The sequence below is a fragment of the Serpula lacrymans genome (assembly GCF_000218685.1).
Source record: "Serpula lacrymans var. lacrymans S7.9 unplaced genomic scaffold SERLAscaffold_5, whole genome shotgun sequence".
In the NCBI taxonomy this organism is placed as follows: Eukaryota; Fungi; Basidiomycota; class Agaricomycetes; order Boletales; family Serpulaceae; genus Serpula; species Serpula lacrymans.
Genome location: NW_006763294.1, coordinates 203480 through 220109, shown reverse-complemented (window position 1 = coordinate 220109; position 16630 = coordinate 203480).

Genomic DNA, 16630 nt, shown 5'->3' with positions numbered 1-16630 from the left:
CACCTCGGAGTGTCGAACACTTCAGTCAGCTGAAAAAGGTCAAAGGAAGAAGGGAAAGGAAAGACACAAGGATAAAGGAAAAGAGAAGGAAAAGGCAAATACAGCGGAGCAATCATCCGGATCTGACTCCGAGGAGGAACAGAGTCATATTGCATTGGATCATGTACATATTTCCAAGCCCCTTGCTAAACACATTCAAGCTTACCTTGTGTCGGAACCCGATAAGACCAAAACAACAATTATTATTGACTCTGGAGCAACATCCCACATGGTCCCTCACCGCTCCTGGTTTGAGCCAGGAACATACCATGTTCTGCATCCTCCGAGGACAATCAGTTTTGGGGATGAATCCTCTGTAAATGCCATTGGCATTGGAACAGTAATCCTACAAGCAACTGTTGGCAAAAAGGACTACAATGCTGCACTGTCAAATGTCTTACTTGTTCCAAACTTCACGTTAGCACTCGTCTTTGTCCACAAATTGTCCAAAACGGGGTTATCAACACTTTTTCCAGCAGGGTCAAATGCTTGTGAAGTTCGGAAAAAGGAGGAACTTATCCTCACTGCGTTACACAAGCGAGGACTTTATCACATCCAAGCAAAACCTGAAATCAACCCGGAGTCAGCTTTTGCAGCAGTAGATGTAAATTTATTGCCCAGGAGAATGGGACACATTGGAATAGACCGTTTGCAATGAATGGTTACAAAAAGACAGCTCCAGGACATAGACACCCTTACCGGAACCCCGGAGTTTTGTGAACCTTGTGCTTTAGGAAAGATGAAGAAATTACCTTTCAAGTCCACTGGAGGAAACCGAGCCAAGCGCCCCATACAAATTGTGCACACAGATGTTGGAGGACCAATCAAACCAACTTCCAGGGAGGGTTTTCGGTACTGGATTATCATTGTAGATGATTTCTCCAAATTTCCATGGATATATTTTCTAAAACATAAAAGTGAAGCACTGGAACAATACAAGCAATGGAAAGAAGATGTCCAAACATTCTTGTGGACTCATTTGGGAGAAGAAAGCTTCACTCCACTATACACAGAATTCCTCCGGAGCGATAAGGGAGGAGAATATACTGGCAATGCATTCAAAAATCAACTCCGAGGAGATGGTGTCATCCAAGAAACTACAGCTGCAGATACTCCGGAACAAAATGGTATTGCAGAACACATGAATCAGACATTGGCTACATTAGCAACCACTATTCTCCATGATTCCAAGCTCCCAAAGTCATTTTGGGTAGATGCCATGCAAACAGCTGCATATATCACAGCACGCAGCCCAGTATCAGGACTCCATGGAAAGACCCCATATGAAATACTGTTTAAAAGGCGAGTTGATCCAACTTTGTTTCGCCCTTTCGGATGCCAAGCATATGCCTTGATTCCGAAAGACAAAAGGCAAGGGAAGTTTTACTCCAAGGGGCGCAAAGCCATAATGATTGGCTACACACATGGAAAGCAAGCCTACAAACTCCTAGATACTGAAAAACGGACTGTGTTTTCCAGTCGGCATGTCATATTCAATGAATCCGGAAAGGTACAAAAGGCTGACACTGCTCCCTGGAACACAGACACTAGCACAGATCAGTGGGAGGGACTCATTCCAGAGAATGCTTACTATCCAGACCAAAAAACATTGGAGGAGGATGATCCTGACCCTCGGATCCAAGATCCAAATGAATTGCAAATGGAACCACATCTCCAAGGAGATGTTCCACAAGCAATGGAACCATATCAGCATGAAGATGTTCCGAGAGCAGTGGGGCAATACCTCCGTGGAGACGTTCCGAGAGCAGTGGGAGCACCTGATCAGCTAAGACACCCTCCACAACAGTCTCTACAACCAAGACCTAAACACTGGCCATCTTCAGAACGGAAAGCCAAAGTAGAGTTACAGTCAGTGGGAGGACAGCCCCTCAACATACAGCCAGCTGATGTGAAAAAAGTCCGAATACAGCTAGACAGCCTGTCCATTGGATCAGCTTCTGGAAGGCATACAATACCTCCAAGGAGTCATCCAATGCCTCCGAGGAGTGATTCAACACCTTCAGGAGTGAGGGGGGCAACAAATACACAAATGTGTCTACTCCCTGGAGTACCTGCACAAGTTCCTAAAAGAGCAGTCATGCCTGCTGAAGTCCTAGGAGTACGCAGAAGCAGTCGCCAGACCCGTCCTGCAGACAAAAACCGAGATTATCAAAGGACTCTAGATGAGGAACAGTCTCGAAAAGAGCAGCATAACAACTCCATGGAGAAACCTAACACTCCTGAGGTTCATGAAGAAACATCTGATATAGAGGAGACATTCTTTGCTGGAATAGCAAGTACCGGTCCATCTAACACAGACCTTCCAATAACACTAAAGGAAGCCTTATCATGTCCGGATGGAGAATTATGGAAGTCTGCCTTGGAGGAGGAATTCCTAAGTCTCAATACTAATGCAGTATATGACACTGTTCCACTTCCGAAGGGAGTAAAACCCATCACATCGAAACCTGTGTTCCGGATCAAGTTTGATCAAAACAGAAACATTGAGAGATACAAACTCCGGATTGTTGCACGAGGTTTTACTCAAAGGGAGGGGATTGATTACCAGGAGGTTTTTGCTCCGGTCGCAAACTTAGAGTCAATCCAAATTATTCTAGCCCTGGCAGCGAAGTATGACCTAGAACTTGATCAAATGGACGTATCCACAGCTTATCTCAATGGAGAACTTGGAGAAGAACTGTACATGCTTCCTCCAGGGGGTGTTCCTATCCAACCTGGATACTGCTGGAGATTGATGACCCTGAGACATTTTTCAAAGAACTTGAGGCAGAAGAAAGATTAATACAGATAAATCTTCATAATTTTGAAGACACCACTATTGATGATCAATACTATCACATCAGAGCTCAAGGCACAATGGCACAGAGACTAGCCGAAGCCGCGGGCAAAGATCAGAAAGAAGGCGGATTTGAAAAAATTGTGCCGAAACACCTTCATTAATACAAAGACATATTTGATAAGAAGGAGTTTGATGCACTGCGTGGCACTTTGCCCTTGTTTAAACTCCTCTTTCTTGCGCTGTGCTGCCTTTCTTCTTATTTTAGCTATCATAGAAATTGCCTCCCCAAAAAAGTACATCAGGGGTACCCAAGGCAATCAAATGAATGTGACATGTAAGCTTACTACATTAGACACTCTAAAAATGAAAATGGTCGAAGCACTATTAGATAGTGGATGCATGGGGAGTTGCATCAACTCTCAATTTGTAAAAGACCAAAATTATGAAACAAAGAAGATACCTAGACCGATTCCAGTCTACAATGCAGATGGTACTCTAAATAAAAATGAAGCCATCAACAAATTTGTAGAACTACTCATGGAAATTGATAACCATATCGAAAAAATCCATTTTGCAGTAACCAATCTTGGTAGCGGAAAGATGTTCTTAGGACATGAGTGGTTAAACAAACACAACCCAACAATAAACTGGAAAGAGTCAAAATTATCCTTCGAAAGATGTCCCAAAGAATGTAAACCCAAGATCCGAATCTCTGACCATCTACGGGTTAAAACAAGCTGGATGTACATGGAACAAAACTTTTGATTGCAAGCTCCAGGAGCTCGGTTTCACAAGACTAAATGCAGAAACATGTCTCTATGTATTCCGGGACAACAAACAAATATGATTTGTTGTTGTCTATGTAGATGACCTCCTCCTAGGAGCTTCATCCCAAAAATTCATGGATATCACAAAAGCCAAACTTGAATCCATATTCAAAATGCGGGACCTTGGAGAAGCAAAATACATCCTCGGAATAGAAATCCAACGTGATCATTCAAACAAAACAATATCCCTATTGCAACGCCAATACATTAACACAGTCCTGGAGCGTACTGGAATGAAGAACTGCAAACCAGTATGGACACCAATGGCCCATGGATCAAAACTCCTTGCAAATGCTCCAGGGGAAGATATTGTGCAACACGAGATGCATATTGAAGGGCGTCAAGTGTCATACCTCTCAATTGTAGGCTCCCTCATGTATGCCATGCTCGGAACTCGCCCAGACATTGCCTACGTTGTTGGAATACTAAGCAGGCATAGCTCAGCTCCAAGGAACCATCACTGGGAAGCTGCAAAATGTGTCCTCCGACATCTGAAAGCAACCAGGGACATGGAACTACAATATGATGGCACAGATGTCTCCATGGACATGGATTTCTATGGATATTCAGATGCAGATTGGTCTGGAGACCCAGACACGTCTCGATCAACATCAGGGTTTGTCTTTATCACCATCCGAGGAGCAATCTCCTGGACAAGCAAAAGACAAAGCATGGTAGCTTTATCCTCCACGGAGTCAGAGTACATTAGATTAAGCAATGCTGGACAACACCTTGCATGGCTTCGGACATTTTTTGAAGAAATTGGACATGCTCAAAATGGACCTACAACATTGCACTGTGACAATCAAGCAGCTATCATTCTTACACGAGATCCACAGTTCCGTGCTTGCACAGAACACATTCAACGGAAATATCATTTTATCTGAGATGATTTAGTATCAAAGGGAGAGGCAGTAATCAGATACATTCCTACAGGAGATATGGTTGCAGACATTCTCACTAAACCCCTCACTCATGAAAAACACTGGAAATTCTCTAAAGCTATGGGACTACGGTTGCACTCAAGTGGGAGTGACAAAACCGGATAAACCCGGTCTCTGCCGAAGCAGCCATTGTTCTCCATGGAGCATAGCCACTACTCCATGGAGTAACCATTGTTCTCCTAGGAGCACAATTGTACTCCTAGGAGTCATTATACTATAGCGAGTAGCACCTCCGACTATAAGTAGTAGGGGGTTTAGTATAGGAATACCTCAGCCGTTTCTATAGCCTCTCGGGCAGCGGCTGAGGTATGTTACATTATATTTATTAGAGATCACCTTAAACTAACATCTATTGTAGTTTCACTTAGGTTAATAATAAAGTCATTTCTATAGCCTCTTGGGCAGCGGCTGAGTTTCACTTAGTTTTATTAACCTTCTCCTGACTTGCCTATTGCACCGAGACGCCCTGCAAGGGCTAGGAGACCACCTAGACCATGGTGGCTTCAACACAGACAACCTACTCCTGTCATTGAGAGTGATAACAGTGATAGTAGTGATTCTGAGGCAGTTGATGATGAAGTGGCACACTTTGGAGACTCTGCTGAGCCTAGGTCAATTGCAGATGCAATGAAGCATCCTGATGCAGATAAATGGAGAGAAGCAGCCATGGAAGAGCTCCAAGCTCATGAGCACAATAGAACTTGGTCACTTGTGGAACTACCTCCTGGAGAAAAGGCAATTGATGGCAAGTGGGTCTTTAAGATCAAGCACAACTCTGATGGCTCCATTGAGCGCTACAAGGCCAGATATGTGGCTAAAGGTTACAACAAACGCCCTGGCTTTGACTTCCTTGAAATATTTGCACCCACTGTTCACATCTCATCTATCAGAGTTATCCTTGCAATTGCTGCCATCCACAACCTCCATTTGCGCTCCATTGACATCTCTCATGCATTTCTCAATGGTGTCATGGATGTAAAGGTCTACATGCAGCAACCAGAGGGATTCCATCAAGGTGGTTGTAATCTGGTCTGCCAACTCAACAAGGCCATTTATGGGACCAAGCAAGGAGGCAGGATGTGGAACCAGAAGATGCACATTGTGCTTGAAAAACTTGGATTTAATTGCACTTACTCTGACTCTGCCATCTATGTGTTTAATAGAGGTGAAGTTCGCATTATTCTACCTGTCTTTGTTGATGACATGACACTGGCATCCACATCCAATTCTGCACTTGACCAAGCTGTCAAGGACCTCTCTCAGCACTTCAAACTTCGTGATCTTGGCCCTACTTCCTACCTACTTGGCATTTCCATCACCAGAGACCTCAGCAATTGCACCATCTCCCTCTCCCAACATCAGTACACTCTGAACATTCTGGAGCATTTTGGCATGAAAGACTGCAAGCCTGTGTCCACTCCCATGGACCCTGGTTCATGCCTCACCAAGGATATGTCTCCCAAGGCACCAGAAGAAGTGCAACTGATGAAGGACATTCCCTATCTTGCTGCTGTTGGTGCTCTGATGTATTTGGCCACCACCACTCGTCCTGACATTACCTATACTGTTGGAGTTCTTGCCAGATTCAATTCCAATCCTGGGCCCACTCTCTGGAGTGCTGTCAAACACTTATTCTGCTACTTGCAAGGCACCCTCAATCACTCACTTATCCTTGGCCCTGATCCTAATTCCACTGAACTCTTCACCACTTTCTCTGATGCTGATCATGGTGGTGACAAAGACTCTGGACGTTCTACTGGTGCTTACCTTGTCAAGATTGGATCTGGTGCTGTCTCTTGGAGTTCCAAACTTCAAAGCATTGTTGCTCTTTCCACCACTGAAGCAGAATATATTGCTGCTGTTGAAGCTGGCAAGGAGATCTGCTGGATGCAAAATCTGCTGAAGGAAATGGGCTATCTTATCACTTCTCCTTCCACCCTTCACATTGACAACCAGTCTGCCATCTCTGTGTCCAAGAATCCTGAACACCATGGTTGAATGAAGCACCTTGATTTACGCTGGCATTGGTTGAGAGATATTGTTGACTCTGGCCAAATGCTCCCACCTTTTTTCCCACTGCTGAAATGCCTGCTGATTTGTTGACCAAGGCTCTGGCTAAGCCTAAAGTTGAAATGTTCAGACAGATGATGGGACTTGTTAGATTAGGGGGGAGCTGATGCTTGGGAGGTGCAGCATCAGGGGGGAGTGTTAGTTTTGGTGATTCTGCACCTAGTTGTGCTATCTATTTTCCCTTCTTTCTAAAACACTTTCCTCTTTATTCTTTTTGCTCTATTGTTCAGTATTCACTGAGCATTCTATAATTTCGCCTTTGTGGCTGATTTGTTTACCTTTGTTTACAAAACTTCGGACTAGTATTGCAGAGTCCAGTATTCCTATTATTTAGTTACTCATACTGGACTCTAGTTCTGTCCCTGTTAGCTCCCAGAAAGTGGCTAGACACTTCCCAGAAGTTCTCAATTGAACAATAAACACACTGACTGCATAATGGATTGGCTCGTGAAACATCCTGTGCAACGTCAAATGCTTTTTTCTGATCCCTTATCTGTAGCTAGGGGAGAAAATCAGCCAGTTGTGAGGAACACCAAGAGCGTCAGGGTCCCAATTGTCAGAAGAATTGCTTGACATGTCTTCAAGAACGACTCAAAGGAAGAATTCCGTATTGTAGTTGACCATCACTGCAAGCAATTTGGAGAATCAGTGCAATCAAGACTTGACCAGTACATATTTATATATTCTTTTTAACAGACATAATGATATCAACATGATGAATACTTTTGAAGCCTTAGGAAAAAGTATAAGGAGTGTGCGCACCTTGTCAGGTACAGGTGCTGGATTGTCTGCTGAAGAGTTGGCTTTGTTGGGTTTTAGCAACCCTATTAGTGAGCTTTGAATCAGTTGGGATTTCAGAATGGAAGCATATAAATATCTATGTTTAGAGAAAGTGTGTGGGCAATTCAGATGGTGGGATCATCTGCATACAATGTGGAAGTCATCGCCAAAGTATACATCATAACCTGAGTTGTCCCTGCCTAGCCAAAATCTTGAAAGTAGTGCTATGTCACTGCTGTTCAGTGCAAATTCTGGTCAAGATCCCATGGACAATAGTGACTTCCAGAGCAATGGTGACTGGAGCCTCATGAAATATGAGGATGGTAGTTTAGTTCAGACGTCACAACGCAGCATACATCACCCTACACCTCAGCAGCAGTTTGCTAGTCAGCAGCAGCAGTATTTGGCCCTCCCTCTGTTACGATAACACAATTTTTGGACCTTTCCTTCTTTTTCATTCTCCGATTTAACCTTGTACACTTTAGCTTTCACACAGGGTGCCACGCTGCACTTCCCCTTTTGTTCAAACTCCTCTTTCTTGCGCCGCATTGCCTTCTTCTTATTTTAGATACAACTCTCTCACACAGTAGAGCTGGTCATGCGAGCTAGGCCCCATGACATCATCAGCCACTGACTTTATCAACTGTACAGTACATAAGTACAAACACTCTGTATTAGTATATATACCCCAATAAATCCAGGAGACTCCTCAGCGAGTCCTCCTGTTGTATACCAACAAACTCTCTGCAGCTTAAGGGGTAACCACTCCCTCAACATCTTCTTTATAGTGTGTTCTTGTGTGTGCCAGAGTAACTAACTCTTGGTTGTTACACCCTCAGCAACAGTTTGCTGGCCAGCAAAAATATGCTGGTCAACTGCAGCAGCAGTTTACCGGCTAGCAGCAATATGCTGGTCAGCCACAGTTTACTGGCCAGCAACAATATGCTGGTGTTAGTACTCAGTCTTCTGGCGGGAGCCATGTATATAGGAATCCACTACCCTTTTCCACCTATCCCTCATTTTCTAGTGCATCATTTGACAGTTTCAACTCCTCGACTCCTTCCATACACTCAGTTTCCTTGCTCAATTGGCCTTGCACTCTTGCACCAACCCCAAGTACACCAGCCACAATGGCTTTGCAATCTGATTATCCGCTTGTGACGGAGCCATCCACTACTTCAGTTTGTATGTCACCATCCGCCACATCTCTTCCTAGCACAAGGTCTGTTACCGCTATTTGTTGGCAGAGTCTCCAAGCAGGCACCAATGCAATCTGGGGCTCTCAAGATGCTTCCTCGAGTCAAACGCCTGCGTGAGGTGAAGATGAATCCCTGAGTTAGATACCTTCATGAGCATCCAAAAAAGGCAAAGGGAAATGGGCGTGTGTTGATGATGCACCAAAAAACCCAGCAGATGACGTATCACACACTTGCCCCTCCAAAGCTGATCAGATGGAAGATTTCATGTAGCCAATCATTCAGTCTGCAAAAGAGCAAGAGGCTGCAGCATTGGAGGTCAAGTGGCTAAAACTAGTTCATGGAAGCGATGTCATACGGTACAAGAGTCTCAAAGTGCAATCTAAGATAGACGATGTCATGCACCAAAATTAATTGGTAGCATGGACAGGTGTCAAAAATGAAGCAAATATTCAAAAAGACTTGCCTTTGCGCCACACAGGCACAGTGCCACGTGGAATAGTAATTAATATTGCCTTTTTTGAACTTGTGGCTGATCAGCACCACCTCTATTAGACAATCCAGTCGCGCTCACCTTTGGTTTTCCATTTGGTACTTGCCACATTTCGGCATTTCGGCAAATTTTCATGTCGCCACTGGCTACACATTGCGCCCTCGCTTTTGTCGTTCTCCCTTACTTTTTTTCTTTACTCAGCCCCACCATGGGACCCTTGCTCTCTTTTTTATTCTCACCTGACGGTTGCTTCTGGATCCCCATTCTAGTTCACCTCCTTGTCACCTCCACCCTCCTCCTACTGATCTTCTTTGCTCCCCCACCATATCTGATGTCACCACTCTCTATCCGCTTCCGTTGCCAATCCGTTGACCACCATGTGCCACTGCTGATATCAGCAAAGCCCCGGCAGCCGGTCCAAGTTGGGCAACAGGTCATGACATCAATCCTCCATTGTATACCATCAAAACATTGGTTGCTTGTCTCGCCTGGTTGGAGCATGGGTGGGTAGTTTGAGAAGGTTTATCCCCTTGCACTGCCTATGTACATTGCTGTCCCATTCACTTGGGTACATTTACATTTATCCTTTGTCCATCATCTTCGCTACAGCTACAGCTACCACACGCTGCCTGGGACTCACTTGTTCCAAATTGGAACTACTCCCCTCCCTCCCTCCTTTAACCAGGTGGTGAAATACAACCAGTCCATTGGTAAGGCCATGGATCCGTCAGATTTGGACTAGGTGGTGGACTGGTGGCTCCAGTTTCTTTTTTTTTCCAGCAGAACATTCACTTACAGTGCAATTAATTTTGATTTTTGAATCATTTTTATGAACACATATTTTTTTAAAATGCCTGACTTGTAACAACCAAGAGTTAGTTACTCTGGCGCACACAGAACCACACTATAAAGAAAATGAAGAGGGAGTGGTTACCCCTTAGGCTGCAGAGAGTTTGTTGGTATACAACAGGAGGACTCGCTAAGGAGTCTCCTGGATCTATTGGGGTATATATACTAATACAGAGTGTTTGTACTTATGTACTATACAGTTGATAAAGTTAGTGGCTTGATGATGTCATGGGGCCTAGCCCGCATGACCAGCTCCACTGTGTGAGAGAGTTGTATCTTAAATAAGAAGAAGGCAACGCGGCGCGAGAAAGAGGAGTTTGAACAAAAGGGGAAGTGCCGTGTGGCACCATGTGTGAAAGCTAAAGTGTACAAGGTTAAAGCGGAGAATGAAAATGAAGGAAAGGTCTGAAAATTGTGTTATTGTAACATGACTGACAATAAAGGAACTGTGTTGATACTGATATTTTTTTTTTTGCTTTGCCCTTCCTATGACATCATGATTTTCTTGTTCTCTTTCTGTTATTGGACTTTATTTTATGGCTGTACAAACCTGTGACATTACTTACACAGCATTTATTGTTCTATCCCTTCCTTTTCCTTATTTTGACAATCTTATCCTGTACTACCTACGCAGGATTTGTCAGGGCACATTCCTTTTTTCATGTTCTTTCTCATTCTTTTTGCACAGCTATACTATGTATAGCCTACCTTTTTTTTACTATATAAATGTCAAGACCTTGCTTTATGCTGGGAAAACCCAAAAGCAAGACAAGTCAATTCTTATCAAACAACAGTGTCAATAGCGATGTAAAAAGGTAATCAACAACTGAGGAAATGTATATACATGGATGTTGGTATATATACATTTCTGAAGGTCAGCCATGAGGCACTGACTGATGTACTACGTCAAAGTCTAGGCTTTAGTTAGGTGACAAATATGGTTAACTACTTTGCTTGCATAATGGGTCATGTGATAGTATGATCACATGACAATAATGATAAGATGTTTCAAGATTAGATAAGGTTTGGTTTGAATTGTGACATTACCCTCTCTTTAAGACTTTCGTCTTGAAAGTGAGGGTCGAGTTTTCCAGTTTCCCAGTTGAACAATTGTTTTTGTACTCTTGTCATGGTAAAGTTCTCAAAGGGTTGGAAATGTAATTGAAACCGTATCCGTCGCGGTGCACTAGGGTTTTTCTTGTGGAGTAATTCCACCATTTTTGGTGAATTTGATATGTGTTGTTCGGGTTCCCACGTGCATTCCTCTTTTGGATAGTTTTTCCAATGAACTAGATATTCTAATTTTCCCTTTTTTAGACATGAGTCTAGAACTTCCTCAACTTTGTACTCTTCTTGTCCATCCACTATCACCGGTGGTATCGGTTTTGGTTTTTCCTGAGAAGGGAATTGTGGTTTGCGGTAGGGTGTGAGTTTGGTCTCGTTAAAGACCGGATGAATAGATTGCCATGTCAGTGGTAATAATAGTTTGTAGGCTGATTCGCCTATCTTTTCAATGATCTCAAATGGTCCATATTGTTTATCATCCAATTTCTTGGCTGGTCAATCCGTTGAGATGTTCATTGCCTCCACATATACTTTGTCTCCTATTGTATATTTTACTGCCTCTCTCTTCTTTTTATCATATTGTTTCTTCATCTGCTCTGCCGCCTTTCGTAATGACTCTTCTGCCTTTTTCCTTGTGTCTGTCATTCTCTTTATGAACTCTTTCGCACTTTCACTTTTTACCTCCACTTTCACTACTTCCTGTGTGCTTGGATGATGTCCTTGATTTAGGTAACATGGGCTGTAACCTGTTGCAGAGTGTTGTTTATTGTTATATGAGAATTCTGCTAAGGTAAGCCATTCTGCCCAATCATTTTGTTTATGATTTACGAAGATTCTGAGATATTGTTCTATCTCTTGATTGATTCTCTCTGTTTGTCCATCCATTTGTGGGTGCCATGCTGTTGATGGGTTTCCCTTTATCTGAAGAAGTGTGTGTAGATCTTTCATGAATTTTGAAACAAATTGCGGTCCCCGATCTGAGATGATCTTTTTGGGTATGCTGTGGTTTCTAAATATGTGATCTCTAAATAATCTGCTTCTACTTTATATTGGCCATGTGGTATAGGGAGGGCTAACACAGGGGCTGAAGCTACGCATCTTTTTAAGGTTTCAAATGCTCCGCGTTGTTCATTTCCCCAAATGAATTCCTCTGTTCCTGTTGACTTGGTCAATGGTTTCGCTACTTCTCCAAATCCTTTTATAAACCTTCTGTAGAAATTCACAAAGCCTAGAAATGCTTGGATGTCCTTTTTGTTTCTGCATTCTGGCCATTTACTAATTCCTTCCACTTTTACTGGATCCATGCGAATTTCGTTCTCCGAGATGATCAATCCCAGATACTCTACTTCTGTTTGTTCAAAATCGCACTTTTCTGGTTTAAGATACAGGTGGTTCTTTCTTAGGATTTCTAATACACATTATGTCATTGCTCTGTGTATTTTTATGTCTTTGGTGAATATCATAATATCGTCCAGATATATGATCACAAGCCCTTCATCTATCAGCTCTTTAAAAAGTGCGTTCATCATTGTTTGGAATGTGGTGGGGGATTTTATTAGTCCGAAGAACATGACTAATGGTTTAAATAGCCCTCAATTTGTTCTGAACACTGCTTTTGGCTCATCTCCCTCTCTCATTCTGATGTTATTATATCCCCATCTAACATCCAACTTCGTGGAGTACTTTGCTCCGCTCAACTTGTCTACAAGTTCTCCAATCAGGGGAAGTGGATATCTATTTTTAATAGTGATATCATTTAACTTCCTGTAGTCCTGAACTGGTCTCAACTTTCCGTCTTTTTTCTTTATGAAGAAGAAAGGTGATGCAAATGGGGACTTGGATGGTCTTATCCGTCCCGTTTCTAGGTTCTCTTTCAAGAATGCATCCAATTTCTCTTGTTCTCCTCGTGCTAATGGGTAGATTTTACAATCTAGGGAATGATCTCCCGGTATCAGTTCAATTGCATGGTCCCATTGCCTACGGAAAATGTGTTATTGTAACACTACCCCCCCTCTAAGGCTTGACTTCCAGGCGGGACCAAGTACCGGAGGTAGTAGTTAGATTTTCGGGCATAGGTTGAAAAAGGGAATTAAAAAGTTTAGAATCCATGCCTCTAAGCTTCCTAGGAGCCGAGGGATTCTTAGAATAAAATATGTGAACAGTGTTGCGGGAGTTATCCAGATGGGCTTCTGGTTCCCACATTCTGTCCTTGTCTCCATAGCCCCTCCATAGGACTAGGAACTCTAATTTTCCACGCTTCAAGCGTGCATCCACTACTCGTTCAACTTTGAACTCTTCTTCACCTTCCTGGGTGACTACAACTGGTCCGGGTCGGTCTACGCATTGTCCCGGCAGTGGCCCTTTGTAGGATTTCACACGGCTAACATTGACTGTGGGTACTACCCTCATTCGTTTTGGGAGTTCCAGCTCCACTGCGTTGGGTTTGACTTCCTTAATCCGGTAAGGCCCAATCCACTTTTTGGTCAGTTTTCTAGACTGCCAATCTTTTAACTTTAAGTGGTCGGTGTCTAACCAGACCAGGTCACCGACCTTGTAGTCAGGGGCCTTAGAGTGTCTATGCTCTGCCCTGTCTTTCATCTGCTCTGCAGTTTTAAATAGTGCCTTGCGCGTGTGACAACACCAACAAGACACAGTCTTGGGGCACTGGAGCACAAAGAAACAACACTCAAAAGAAGAAGAAGAAGAGGTGGGAGTGGTTACCCATTTGGTAGCACCATGGTCAGACCGAGAAAGGGAAGAACTAAAAAAGTGGTCTGACCAGCTAGCTAACCAATAAGAAAAAAAGGAGAAGGTGGTCCAATCTATCGTATTTACTAATCGTATGAGAAAATGTATTGGTAAGGGATGTGCGATTGTATCAGTAAGCCCATGAGAAGGCGCTGACTCACAACCTTCTTCGCTTATCAATATTCCTCCGAAGTATTCCCAGACATAGCATTGGATCGTTGCTATGTCATTTGGATATCTTCTCGAGGGTCTACAACAAGTCTCCTTCGTTGTAGGTACAATAGGACGTGAGTGTGAATAGAGAAAAAGAAGAAAAAGGATAAAAGTAATAAAACACCTGCTGTAATCTCTAGTCCAAGGGCAAGAGGAGTGACAGGGATCGAGTCTGCTAACCACAACATGATGGGAATGCGATAAGAAAAATCGATTCCTCACAGTGTGAGTAGGTACTGGTACGTCAATTGTAACAGCGCATTTTGTCCAAGACAGACTTCATGTCCTTGACCATGTTCCTAGCAGCCTTTTGCCAGGTCCTACACCCATTCTCGGGAGGCATGATCTCGTCACCTCAAATGGTGCCTTTCCTGTAGCTGACAACTGTTTAATATTATAAGAGAACTGGGCTATCTTTAGCCACTTGGCCCAATCCGTCTGTCTGTCGTTAATAAATATCCAGAGGTATTGCTTCAATTCCTGATTGAGCCTCTCTGTTTGTCCATCAGTCTGCGGATGGAACACCGTTGATAATTTGGGTTTGATGCCTAGCATCCGGCATAATTCTTTTGTAAATTTGCTAGCGAATTGTGGTCCCCTATTGGAGATAACCATTTCTGGTAACCCATGGATAGACCATACAAAATCCTTAAATAAGTCTGCCGTACCAGCGGCGGTAATAGTTTTATTGATGGGAATAAATACTACTTCTTTGGAGAAGCAATCTACTACCACCATTACTGAATCATACCTATTTGATTTGGGCAGATCTGTCGTAAAATCAACCGGTATATCTTGCCAGGAACCAGCTGATATCGGATTTGGCATAAGTTTACCAGCCAGCGGTTGATATGAGTTCTTTGCTATGGCATATCTCAGACAGGAATTTACGTATTCCTGTACATCTTTGACCATGCCAGGCCACATGTAGTTTCTGGAGATCAACTCCATTGTTCGTTGCCATCCAGGGTGCCCAGCCACTGGAGTGTTGTGATGTCTATCTATTACCTTGATCCTTGCAGACTCAGGCACATGGATTTTGTCTTTAAAATGGAAGAGCCCGTCTTCCCATAAATAGTTTTCATTGCCGTCAAGGCACGCCTTTTCTTCAGATGAGATGCCTTTCTTGAAGACTTCCAGAAGATGAGAATCCTGCCCAATTCTAACATTGGCAACCCTTGATTGGTCTATCAGGGTGGCACCTTTGTTTCCATCTTCGATGCCATTGGCATGATTCTCTCTTCTGGACAAAGTGTCCGCTTTCCCCATAGAAGCTCCAGGCTTATGAATTAATTTATAATTAAACCTAGACAAGTACACCTCATAGCGGGCCTGTCTCCGGTTCAAGTCTTGAGCCGTCATAAAATACTCCAGGTTCTTATGATTGGTCCAAATTTCAAATTGGTGCCTAGCAACTTCTAAGTAGTGCCGCCAGTGCTCTAGAGCTCTAATGATGGCCAGCATCTCCTTGTTGTAAATTTAATAGTTGCGCTCCGTAGGCGACAAACTATGCAATAGATAGACACAAGGCCTCCAAAGATCGTCAGGGCATTTAATTGATAGAACAGCCCCAGTAGCAAAATCAGAAGAGTCGGTTTCTAGCCGGAACTCTTTGTCTAATTCTGGAAATGCTAATATGGGAGCTGTCATAAATGCCTGCTTAAGCTTATCAAAAGCTTCTTGTTCTTTGGTGCCCCAGTGCCAAACAATGTCTTTTTTAGTGAGATTGTTCAATGGTCTCATTATCTTTGCAAAGTTTTCAACAAATCTTCGGTAGAAGTTGCCGAAGGCCCTAACTCCTTTAACACGAGTAGGTTCTGGCCAATCCAATATAGCTTGAACTTTCTCAGAGTCCATCCTGATTCCGCTCTGGCCAATTATCATACTGAGGAAGTCTACTTCCTTCACTTGAAAGTTACATTTTTTGGGTTGGACAAATAGGTCCCATTCCTGTAAGCGTCGAAGGACTTTTTGCATGATCCTGTCATGCTCAGCCTCATCGTCCAACTTTGTGAATATTAATAAATCATCAATGTAAATGATGACACAGTCTTCCATATCCGCAAAGATCTCGTTCATCATGCTCTGGAAGGTCGCCGGTGAATTGGTCAACCCAAAGAACATGAAGAGGGGCCCAAAGGATCTTTGGTGGCACGTGAACACGGCCTTCCAAGCATCTTCTTCTTTGATTCGTACATTATTGTACCCCCATCTGAGATCCATCTTTGTCAAAATTTTGGCACCAGCCAACTTGTCTACTAGCTGACTGATCAGAGGCAGTGGATATGCATTTTTAACCATGTACTCATTCAAGTAACGATAGTCCATAATCACACACTTTTTACCATCCTTTTTAGGAATGAAGAACACCGGGGACGTCATAGGGCTTTTGGAAGGTCTGATGTAACCCTTCCTAAGCTGTTCATCTATGAAACTTGATACCTCATCTCTTTCTGGAGCAGAGAGTGGTATCATGTGTCCTTTTCTCGGTTTGAAGGTGTCCTTCAAATCTATAGCATGGTCCCAAGGCTTAGCCTCTGGGAAGTGTTCTGACTTATATTTTGAAAAGACTTTCCAGAAGTCATGGTACTTGGGAGGTACCAGCC